This window comes from Panonychus citri, unplaced genomic scaffold, assembly GCF_014898815.1.
Source record: "Panonychus citri isolate SS breed McGregor unplaced genomic scaffold, ASM1489881v1 Contig00049, whole genome shotgun sequence".
Lineage (NCBI taxonomy): Eukaryota > Metazoa > Arthropoda > Arachnida > Trombidiformes > Tetranychidae > Panonychus > Panonychus citri.
Window position 1 is genome coordinate 1,278,049 of NW_026515454.1, and position 12,635 is coordinate 1,290,683.

A 12,635-nucleotide genomic window follows, 5' to 3' on the forward strand; every position below is an offset into this window, starting at 1 on the left:
CATCATCATCGTTATCATCAATGGATTATGATGAAAATCCTCTTTTTCTTTGGCATCTCTTTTCCTCCCTATTCAATTGTCATTTCTGGTTTGGCGTTTTTTTTTGTACGTGCTAACGTATCGCTTTGTGTTCACAACGATCATCATCATAAAAAGGATCTGAGGTGCAAAAAACGGTCCACCGTTTTCCCGATGAATATACAAAGGCTAAAGGGTTAAAGTGGCTTTGAATTACCTGGAGGAGCCTCGACTTTGTATCCAACTTTTTAGTTTTTTTTTTCTTCTTCGAAAACTTTTTTTTTCTATTATTACTGTTACCATTTACTTAGCGGACTTGATTGTGGCCTTTGTTTGTTTATCGTGCTAATGTTTTAATGTGCTCGATTTTGTTTGCTTTCTCTGTGTCTATTTGATATTTTTGTCATCGGAAATCCTTTCCTCTTACAATCATGTTACCAGTTTTGTATTCAAATCGATTCGACTTTTGGCCACAAAGGCCACTTTTTTTTCGTGTTCATTAAACTCTTTGCCACCTCAGCACCTAAAGATTTATATATAATAGTTACAATTGCAGTTCATTATTGAGAATCAAATGATTTTTTTTATATCAAACGATTAACAATTGGAAGCAATTACTTAAATTACCCAAACTTTTTTCACACAAATTTATTTCTGTAACAATGTACATGTAGTTAGTTAGCAGCAATCAAATTAAATTAATTGGTGGCTATTCAAAGTTTCTTGTTATTTTCGGCTCGTCCTTATTTTCGAGGTTAGAACTTAATAAAATTTTTTTAGCTTCGAACTTTTTTTTTCTCCTTTTCCTTTTTCCTTTCGTGTGAGGATGAAGATGATGAGGATGAGGATGAGTATTAATATGATGTTGGATGAGAAGGAGGAAGTTGGAGAAAGTTAAGAAAAGGTCAAGTTGATTAATATTATCAATGAATTTAGATTAACATGAATGGATAAAAACTTTCATCTTCATCTTAACATCATCTTCAAGTATTTAATCATCAATATGAATAACAATCAGTAGACAATCAAATGTTGATAAAGTTTATATATTCTTGTTAGATGAAAGTAAATTGTTTGTCTAAATTGTTGAGAGTTTATTTTTGTTCACAAAGTAATATAATATATAACTTATTTAGGTCAAAATCGAAACTTAATTTCAATATAATTTTCAATAATAAACCGAACCCAATTTAATAAATATGAAAATGCTCAACAATTAGCCTTTGATTGTTATGATTAGCATTATAATGCAACCTCTCAATCAAAAAATCACAAGTAAACTTTCAATCAAATCAAATTATCAGGGTAATTAGGTTGACAACAATCACCATCATGATCAGAATTGAGCAAAAAAAAAATGATCACAATCAAATCCATTGGAAATTGAAAACAAAAACAATTTATATTGCAACAATTAAACTTAAATTGTAGCATAACGAATTAGTGTCTAAAAGTAACAAGTTAATTGTAATCAGTTGAAGGTTTTAATTTGGTACAATAAGTTGATCAAAATTGACTAAATGACTTTGATAATAAAAAAAAGATTCAAACATTAATCAAATTGTGACAATTATTACAAATATAAATTGTAAGGTAACTAAATGAGTTTACAGGTAAGAAAGTTATGAAAAAAAAGGTTAATTGTAAAAAATATCAATGATAATCAACGGAAATGATGAATCGATCAATGTCAACAATTAGATGTGAGAGCTAAAGGTTTGAATTAGGAAGAGCAATTGTATTTACCGTTATAATAGATTGTTAGTTAATCACAATAATGGTGCTAATATTGAATTGGTGCCAATGAATAATATGAAAAGAGTTTAAATATTTTGTTGGATTATCTGAATATGCTAATGAGAAAATAGATTAACCCAGAAAAATAGTAGATTGGGATGACGATAGTGACGATAATGATGATAATGAGTATCATCATCATCAATATATCACTATTTGTATATTTGATGAAGAGAGTGTGAAGGACGAAAGAGGAAGATAAACTATTTCTCTATCATCAATTTTACTCGCTTATAAAATTCCCATTGGATTGTTATTATAATGGTAATAAAAGATGATCATCTCTGTTGGTTTTTATCAATCGATTTAGTGAAGAAAAGCTCATCTTCATCTTCTAAGAATGAGAGAGATAGTGAGAGAGAAATAAGAATGACTAGGTTACATAAAGATAGAGGGAAGAAGGAGGATGAGTCGGGGTGGGGTGGGAGAGAGAGAGAGATACCTTGAGTGAGAATCTCCATCTGTCCAGTGAGTACAAGAGGACAACTGTATCTTTTTTTAACCCTCATGATGATCAGGAAGATGATCCTAGTGGATATTTAATGATGATCGAGGATGATAATAGGTATCTTCCGTGAGTAAGTTAGTCTCTCTCTCTCTCTCTCTCTCTCTCTCTTTAACTGCAAGTATGGAGGTTAGTATCATCTTCCTTATCATCTTAGCTCTCTTTCATTTATCTCTCATAGTGAAGGTTATCCAATACATTACCAGAGGTGGTAATGATGATGAGGATGATGAGGATGATAACGTGATTCCGTAATCTTTTACTGTTACATAAAATAAGATGACACTTTACAAATGACTTTAGGGTGATAATAGTTGATGATGATACTCATAATATCAACATGAAGAAGAAAGGAAGACAAAAAATAAAAGGGTATCTCTTCATTCATATTTTAATTTCTTTTGTCATCCTGTGATCATCATCATCATCTTCTTCTTCTTCTTCTTCTATGTGTATTTAGAGATGCAAAAGAAAGTATCTCATATCATCTTCATCTTCATGACGATCATCATCATCGCCAGTTGATTCAAACCCATGTGAGAAAAATTAAATAAGAGAGAAACTTTTCTCTCTTCCTTTACATCATCTTCATCATCATCATCATCTCTCTAAAGATGGGCAATGATTAATGATACAGAAAAACAGTTAACAATGGTCACCACTTAAAGGCTAACGGACCGTTACCTTAAAGATATGATATTATTATCATTTCTTGATCATCATCAGTTTGAAATCAATGAATAAAAAAAAATCTATTATAATAGTTATCATGTTATATTGACTTTAACTAACAAAGTGACTTATACTTGAGTAACTGTTTAAATTGTCTAGTCACCTATTAATATCTTTCTATTGATTCATCTTCATCTTCTCATTTATATATTTGTATTTGCAAAGAAAAATGAATAAATATCATCTTCTTCCGTCTTCCGGGTTCCCTAATTGTATCAATATCATCCAATTTCATCCATAATTTAATCGTTAACGTTGATTAAATGACCTGGAAGCTGAAAAAGTTTAATTCATATAAATCAAACGGTTAACTGTCAACCATTTTGTTTGACAATTAAGCTCAACAGTAACTCGATAGTTGTGTGATATATTTGGCTCAATTCTTAATCACTTACAATCAACGTAATAATAATTAAATTACACATTAGAGGTTAGAGGGGGAAAAAAAAGTTCAATCCAAATAATATTGATACGAAAATTTTGCCTTAATTGTTGTTAATCAAACTAGATCACAATGGATATTGATAATATATTAATAACAAGGGTTTCCTTTAGATTATCATTACTCTGTAACAATCAATGAATGAAAAAAATAAAGAGGTTAATTGTAATTAAATCAAGAAATTGAGGAACTTGAAAAGTATTACTTGTAATCAATTGCTGATTGTTGACCTGATATTTGATTGAATACAATTTATGGACAATTAATGTTACCCAGGTAAGTGAATGTACATATTTATTGTTATTTATTATGAAAGAGGTGAATGTACCGTTATAATAATAATAGTTGATTGTTTGAATATAAATATTCACTTTGATCACAATTTATGGGACATTTTGAACAAGAAATCGTCAACTCAAGATGATATTAAGATGATGAAGATGAAATGAGTTGACACACAAAAAGAAAAGAGTAATAAGGAAAACAGGAAGATAAATAATAACAATAATATTCATCGTAATATATTGGGAGGAGTTAATATGATAATAACTCCCAAGGAGATAAATTTTATAGATATACAGGTAAATCTATGAATGAATATACCTTTGAATACCCACCGTTAGATTTTAACGTTATATTATCTTTTTATGAGTGTATGTCTTGAACAAACATGGACACACAGAGTATGTATTAGTATCTGTGTAGGTATCATAGGGTATGATTGTTAATGGAAGACATAAAATTGGTGATAAAAGCAATTAAAGGGAGGAGATATTATAGTTATCATGACAATTTAAATTGTAATCGACTCCAAGTCAACCTTGAAATTTGTTTGGTTACATTGTTACTCATATATGTATATACATAAGGTAAAAGATAATATCTCTTTACCTTAGATAAGTATGATCACCATCATCTTCATCATAATCATCATAATCTTTCAATACAAGGAGGGTATTCATAGTTTTTTTTATGAATACCCATGTGTTTGTATCTTTACAATGATGATACTTTTTTTTGGCTCATATTGTTTTGTTTATTTGATTCCTATGGTGTAAAGAGTAATAATTGTTAACTGTTATGATACTTTGATAATAATAGTAATTGTGTTAGTCCACTTTGTCGTTGATCTAATAATTTATGCAGCAAATTGTTGATGGCGATAATTTATCCTCTATCTTAATGTTAGCATCTTGATATTATCTCTGGTAGTATAATGGTTAGTATCATCTTCGTCATCTTATATGGAAGAGAGAGAGAGAGAGAGAGGAAGAGAAAGAGTGACAGGAGCCGGATCATCTTCTTGTTGAGCTCCTTTCATGCTCAAATTTATGTACTAAAAGTGTTACCACCCCATCGCCAATAAAAGGGGTGGCTCATCCTTAAGTCTCTCATGATTTAGGATCTGATTTTGTTTGAGAGTATCCGACATTCATGATCAACATTACATTTGATAATCTTAAATGATGAGCGATAATTTTACCAGTATAATAATAACAAATTAAAGGAAAAACTTGAATCATCTTGAGGCGTGAACACATGGATATGTGTACGTGTATGTTTACATTAACAATCCTTTGAGTACAATGAATGATTAAAGAGGATGAATGAAGATAAAGATTAGTAAAAGTAAAAGTCAAAGTCACTTTGACAGAAATACAATTATTAAGATGCTATTTCCTTGTACAATTTTTCAACTATGGACAATGTTTCATTTACCAACTGAACATTTGGAAAAACCCCTTTAAGCACAATAAAAATATTGAATATACATCAATATGATTACCTGGAGCGAGAAAAATGATTTTTATCATCATTATCATCATCATCCGAACCACTTAAAGTCCATCTAATATGAATATTATCAAAGGATAATACATGTTATATAATCATCGATACAAAAGGGATAACATCATGTACATATGATGATACTCAAGCCTCCTTTTTCCTATTGATTATTATCAAGGTAATCACAATCACAATCATCATCATCATCATTATCATAACAACAATGATTAACCTTGAAAAAATTTATTCAAAAATTGATATACATCAACCCTTCAAGTCCTCTGAATCAATATTACATTGAGGTTTCATCTTAATGTTGCACGAGTTGTATAATGATGATAAGTGATGATGATCAGGATGAGAAATAGGGAAAGAGTCCCTTACATATATACATGTTAAGTAAAGTAAATCAATTGATTGTTCATCATAATCAATTAATTTTACTCTTTCAATACAATTTCCTCATCTCTTATTATTGTAATACTTTTCCTTGGACATTGACAAATAGGAAAACTTTCACTCTCTTCACTTCATGGATCATCAATTGATTGATTTTTCATACCTGCATATTGATTAACTATAAACTGACCTTAACCTTTTTCCCTTTTTTTTTCTTGCTTGTAGATGACCTTCAAAGAGGAAATATGAATATGAATATGAATATACATGTATTATTATTATTATTATTTATTATGTATTGAATTGTGAGGATGCTATTCAATTGTAACGGTAATACAATAATCAAACAGTTAATGGTAACACTAATGGTTTTAATGGGTTAATTCAATTGTACATTTAAATTGTTACCGTGAGACTTTTAATCAAACATTTCTGGACACTTATAACCTTATTGACCTTACATATATTGAATGTGAGTCTATGAAATAAATCAATTTCAATTGTTCAATTTATTTGTAAAACTTGATTTGTAATCATCATCATTGATAAGCAATTTGTATCATTATCAAGTGGCCCGTGTTGATTATAAATAATCAGATTACCTGAATTAATACAATCAACCCTTTCCTATCAAAATCATCCTCATCCTCATCCTCATCATCTTCATAAACAGATGATAATGATGATGAAATAAATTATGATTACATTGGTAAGTCCATCTGACCAGTGTCCAGATTGTTTATATTACTTGGCCTAATTTTTTGTTATTTCATTGCTCTTTGTTGATTGTTAACCTGGATAATGATAATAAATTTACCTGGAAATTATTTATTACCATTATCTCATGTACATGACTGTTTATATAGCTGAATAGTAAGTCTGCCTGAGCAATTAACTTAATCATCTATGATTTAAAGTGAAAATTACACAACACCAATAAATTACATTGAAACCACGCGTTCCCCGCATCACAATCAAATCAACAATCAACAGTTTTACAGTTTTGATTAACTTTCACTTCATACAAATGTATCATCACTAATCATATAAAATGATAATCATTTTTAAATAACCTTATGGATATTAAATTGTTAATCCTAATGTTTTTCTGGGTTAAATAAACAACTAATCCAGGTAACAATCATCATTTATTGTTACCTGTGAAAAGTATATAAAGTATATTAAAGGAAAAGTTTTCTTTTTCTAATTCTCCGTGAAATTGGATAATCTGCCGATAAGATGAACTTACAGAGAGAGAGAGAGAGAGAGAGAGAGAGAGATAAAGATGAAGATAAGATTAACTATCTTCTCTTACCTGATGATGATGAGAGAAAGTTGTCCTCATTTGTCTTCCATTATCATCATAGGAAACATCCTGCTAGAGATATAAATATTATCTAATAGCCTCAAGACTCATCTTCACATATGATGATGATGATGATGATAAGAAATGGGTGATGATCAAAAAGTAGGGTAACTTTTTCATTCTTTATCATCATTATCACCTTCATCTTCATCTTCATCTCCCTTTCAAAATTATGTAACATTTACCTTTTCATACCAATGATAATTTACCTTTCACCTTTAATATTAATAATAATAAGTGAAGTTCCGGTTAAATGCTTTATCTTCATCTCTATGTGATAATTTCACAGAAGAGAGAGAGAGAGAGAGAGAAAGTAAAAATTGATGATAATAATGAAGAAGATGCTGAATGATGAGATGATAACTGATGAAAATGGTTATAAATTTTGATAGAAATAAAAAACTTTCTCTTTCTTTATCTTCATATTTGTCTTCATCTTCCTCCTCCCTTTTATGTATCCTCTAGACCTTGAATTTACACCCATAGGTTTACATTGAATGAATACCTTTGTAATTTTATGAATATGAACATTTCATGGTTCGATGATGATGTAAACCTTTACAAAGAGATACAACTTACCTTTACCTATGGAAATTATTATTATTATTATTTGACTCTTTCGTGTTTGTTTATGGCCTAATATGTTAGTAATATTATCAATCGAAAAACTTTCAACTTAACCAAAGAAAGTTTCGAGTTCTAATCATATCTTGAATCTGTAATTCTGACCGAATGCTTATTCTAACATATGCTCATCATCTTATTGAGAATTTTTTCTTCTATTCGAAAAAAACAAGTTACCGTTATGTCGTAAAATTTTCTCTTTTTTTTTCGTTATTAACCTGAGATGATTTTCTTATCATCTTTGACTAGTTTTCTACCTGTGAAGATGTAAAAAGATTTGATCATCTTTTCATTAGAAACAGTGACAAAAAAATAGGTAAAGGGTTGCAAGAAATTACCACAGACAAAATGTAAATCCAATGAACGTAAAGACCAAATTGTTGATCTACAATATTGAAAGTTTATTTAAAGATAATAACGGTTCATTATTATTGTTAATAGTACGATTGATGATGAAGCCACTTCACTGTTGATGTTGTTGTTGATGAATTAAAGTCAGAATTGATAATAATGTGAAAGGAAACCTTTGTATCCCATGTTAGTTTAACTTCTCATAGTAAACATAGACTCAGGAAGAAGCTTTTTTATTGTTATATAATAGGAATTGAATTGGGAATACAGTTAAGAGGCAAACGAGGCCAATGGATGAATGGAAAGATGATGAAGATAAAATGATGAGCAACTATTATCTCTCATCCTCTATCTTACCTGAGAGATAATATTAACCAAGTTATGTCAACACTTAGAAAATCAACTGAGAGTAAAAAAAGTAACTGGGAAAGAAGAGGAAGACGAAGAAGATGTCAAGATGATGAAGAAGATGATGATGAAGATGATGATAGAGCTGAGGAAGCATTTTCGGAAATGGAATTGATAAACAAACTCATCTTTTAATTTTCTCTTTCATCTTCTCAGAGTGAAAACCTTTCCTTTCTCATCCGATCTCATCCTCATCCTCATCTCTGGGAATATAAAAAAGTAACGGTAAATCTTTAACCCACTCTCACCTCAATCATACCAACACAATTACTTAATTGTTTTCCTATTAAACATTCACATTGATTATATTTTATCATCTCAATTGATACAACTGATTGTTGCCTCATCACTTTCATCATGATAATAATAAAACAACATTTATCTTTGGCACTCCCATAGGTTGATAAGTGTTAACTAACTGTGATTGTTATGATTTAATATTAATAATCAGTTAATAATTCAACGTATTAATAATATGTTACATTTGGAAATTGTTTTCTTCCATCTATGGATTAACCTTTATCCATTATGATGTAATAACATCATCCACAGGTAACAATATTATTGTTATCATAAGGATACAATTTATATACTTTTTAATACCTGTTGATGATTTAGAATGAAAAAAAAAACCTCAAACAAGATGCTAACATAACCTCTGAAACCTCATCATCATCTGTTATATGGGATTATCCCTTTGAAGGTCAATCGTCCGATGGATTAGCATTTATTTATCCAGGTAAATGTTTGTTACCCTTTAATTGTGAACTTGGATTTTATAAGATGAAATAAGAAAAACATTAATCAATAATCGTAATATTTAAATCACTTTTACTTTTAATCCTTTTTCACCTTTAATCCCTTTTCCTTGTTTACCTTTCGTTTCCCATTGACTTTTCTGGACCAAAAAGTTAAGGGGACGAAACATTAATCTTGCAATTTAATCCATTCTTGACCCTGATTAACAATTAGTCTATCATTTGATTCTCATACAATCAAAACATTTATATGTTTGTTTAATTTCTCGATTATCTCACCGGTAGAAATTTTTTATTTTCTAAAAAAGAAAATCTCATCGAACTTGTATTTAGAACTTTTTTTCTTATTCTTTTCTCTCTCTCTCTCTCTCTCTCTCTCTCTCTCTCACTCGTTAATTTCTGCTCTCAGTGATTATTATTAATGATCTTAAATGATTAAGATAATCAAGAAAGAGGAAGAAGATACTTTAACGAAAGTAAATATTAGAACATTTTCTTTTCATCGAACTTTTTCTCTCTCTCGATTAGAACTCGAGATTTGATAAAGTAAATATTGAACTTTAAAATGATAACAATAATATCGGTGTGAGATAGATAAACACTGCAACAATTAGATGATATAATAATCAGAAAATAACGGTACTTTGAAGGTTTATAATCATCTAAGATAACTAATCAACTAGTTAATCATGAAATGATACAAAGTCCAGATGAAAATGTGATTTACCAAACAATCAGTAAAAAGATGTCACAATTATCATCCCAATATAATAACATTACCAATGACCAATTGTCATCAGCAACATGATAATAGTAATAACAATTATCATCAAATTATCATAGAAACTTTTTTTTTTCATCAAATTTTCCCATAATAACAAAGGTAGACAAACACACACACACACATATATATCTATGTATACATACCTCACCCTGTATATAAAAGTAATAAAAAAACCCCATAGATATGAAAAAGGTGATACAATGTTACCCATAGGTTTCTAATACAAAGGGCAAGGGTAATAAAAGTGTCCAGAATTAAATATATTTGTAATTGGTTAACAATGGACATTTATTATTACCATAGGAGAGACAGAGATATATTTGTATTGTTATCATTGGATGATGAAGATGAAGATGATGATGATGATGAGATTGCGGCTTTCCGGGTTATTAAATTGTATTCATGATAATCCATTTGAATCCATATTATCATCATGAGCCCAAGAATCAACAATTTACCTCTTAACAAATTGCAATCAAGTGAATAAACTTTGCTTGATGTTTAACAATTTTTATCGTTTCCATATTATTATTAACATTGAATTGTTATTAGTTACGATCCGAAGTAAATTGTTATTAGTTTGGGAATTTTTTTCTCTCTCTCTCCATTCACAATTTAAATCATATGTTAGATTTTTTCGCATTTTTTATACCCACTGTTTGTGCCCTCCTTGAATATATTGTTTACGGCTGGACATTGGTCAGTATTGTGTTTAAATATCAAGTGATGAAAGTTTCATTAACCTGTCAAAATTATCATTATCATTGTCGTTGTTGTTGTTGTTGTTGTTGTTGTTGTTGGATGTTAATTGTTGATGATGTGATGCCCATAGTTGACCTAGTTAGTTGATTTAATCTTCTGAAATTTGATTCTTATTGTGTCTTATTGGTCAATCCTCTAATGGTCAGTTATATGTTTGTGTTTAGTTGTATTCATTCAAGGTAACAGGAAATAATTATATTTACAATTTACTAATGAGGCTGAAAATTATTGGGATTATTGTTATTATTATTATATGTTATTCATAAATTCATGATTAAATTTTTTTTCTCTTGGTGTCTTTTTTGGTATTGTGGTCAACCACAGGTCAGTGGGTTTAATAGTTTACCTTAAATTGATATATTATGAAAGGTAGATGATGAAAAAAAAAAGTTATCAATGTGTTTCATTGACTGGAAATGGGCAGGTAATCATTTTATTATATTAGTTATATTTGGGACTGGACAATGTGATCAACTAAAAACTGGGTCAATATTAATCTAGTTACATAATGATAATGATAATTTAACAATCTGGATGAGGCGTTACAATCAGAGTATTGATTGTTACAATTACCGTTACATTAATGAAATTAAAGGTGAAAATTGTTATCATGTTAGATTGACAAGGTTGTTACTTAATATTTTCTTAATTGTTTGGGAATTGGTGATTAAAAGTTAGTACTACTTTGATTGTTGTTATCCTTGTTATCACCTAACAGTTAACTGATTACTTGGATAAAGGATTAAATTTATTTATTAAATTGTTGTGATTTAGGAGGCGGTTACACTTTGGGATATGTTATGTTGTTACAATTCAATTCAAATTGTCATTCAAACCTTTTCTTGCTTGGTGACAATCAAGGGATGATCAAGATTGATCAAGATTATGATTAAGACAGAGATGAGGATGATGATGATGATGATGATGAACAGAATGATGATCAGGATGAAGATGAGTTTAGAAAGTGAGAGTTTCATCTTAGAAAATTTTTCCTTTTCTTATGTCAATCATTTTTTCCCTCCTCTTCAATTGTTATTACTTTTAACTATTCAATCAATGATTTAACTGTTACTTGATTGTTGTTAATCCTTCCTTGGTGATTAAACATTTGATTGTTGTTGATTGTTGCAGGAAATTTCAATCATCAACTTAGTATTTTTTGAAATATGATAATCATTATAACGGTAAAAGTTTAACCTAAACAATTGATAATTTTCATCACCCATTCAATTATTACCTTTGATTGTGATTTACAACAATAATTAAGATTTTAATCAACATTTTGCTGCATTTTTAACTTCAACAATTTTATCCACTGTTTAATTAGCAAAATGAGATGGTAATAACAATTAGCTAATTGTGAGCTACATTTTTGATATTCACTGATGATGATGATGGAAACTTTTGATCAACTGATTACAATCATGATGGTTGATTGTTAATATTGATTGTGTTGATTAGGTTTCTCAAGGGTCAAGTGAAAGGATTTACTATTGTCACAATTTATAAATTGTCAATAAAAACTTTTTTCACCTTAAATTGTAAAGGTAACCTTACCTGTCCTTATTTAAATTGAAAGTTTTTTTGTTCATCTTGATTCAATTGTGATGATTAGTTGATTATTTTTTATCAACAACCAAAACTTTTGTATTATTGTTGCTGTTGAATGTTGATTGTAATCATCATCAGTTTTTGATTTTAATTTTTCAACATCAATCTGTTCAATTTTCAAAAACTTATCATCAAATTGAATCAAATTTACAATTGATTTGGAATACAGGTAAATCCTTAACTCTCTCAACAATTTAAATTGTCACCCAAACAATAACAGTTTAACATGTTCAAAACTTGGATTGGAATTAGGTAACTATTTAAATCACTTAGATTGTGGTAAATGATTA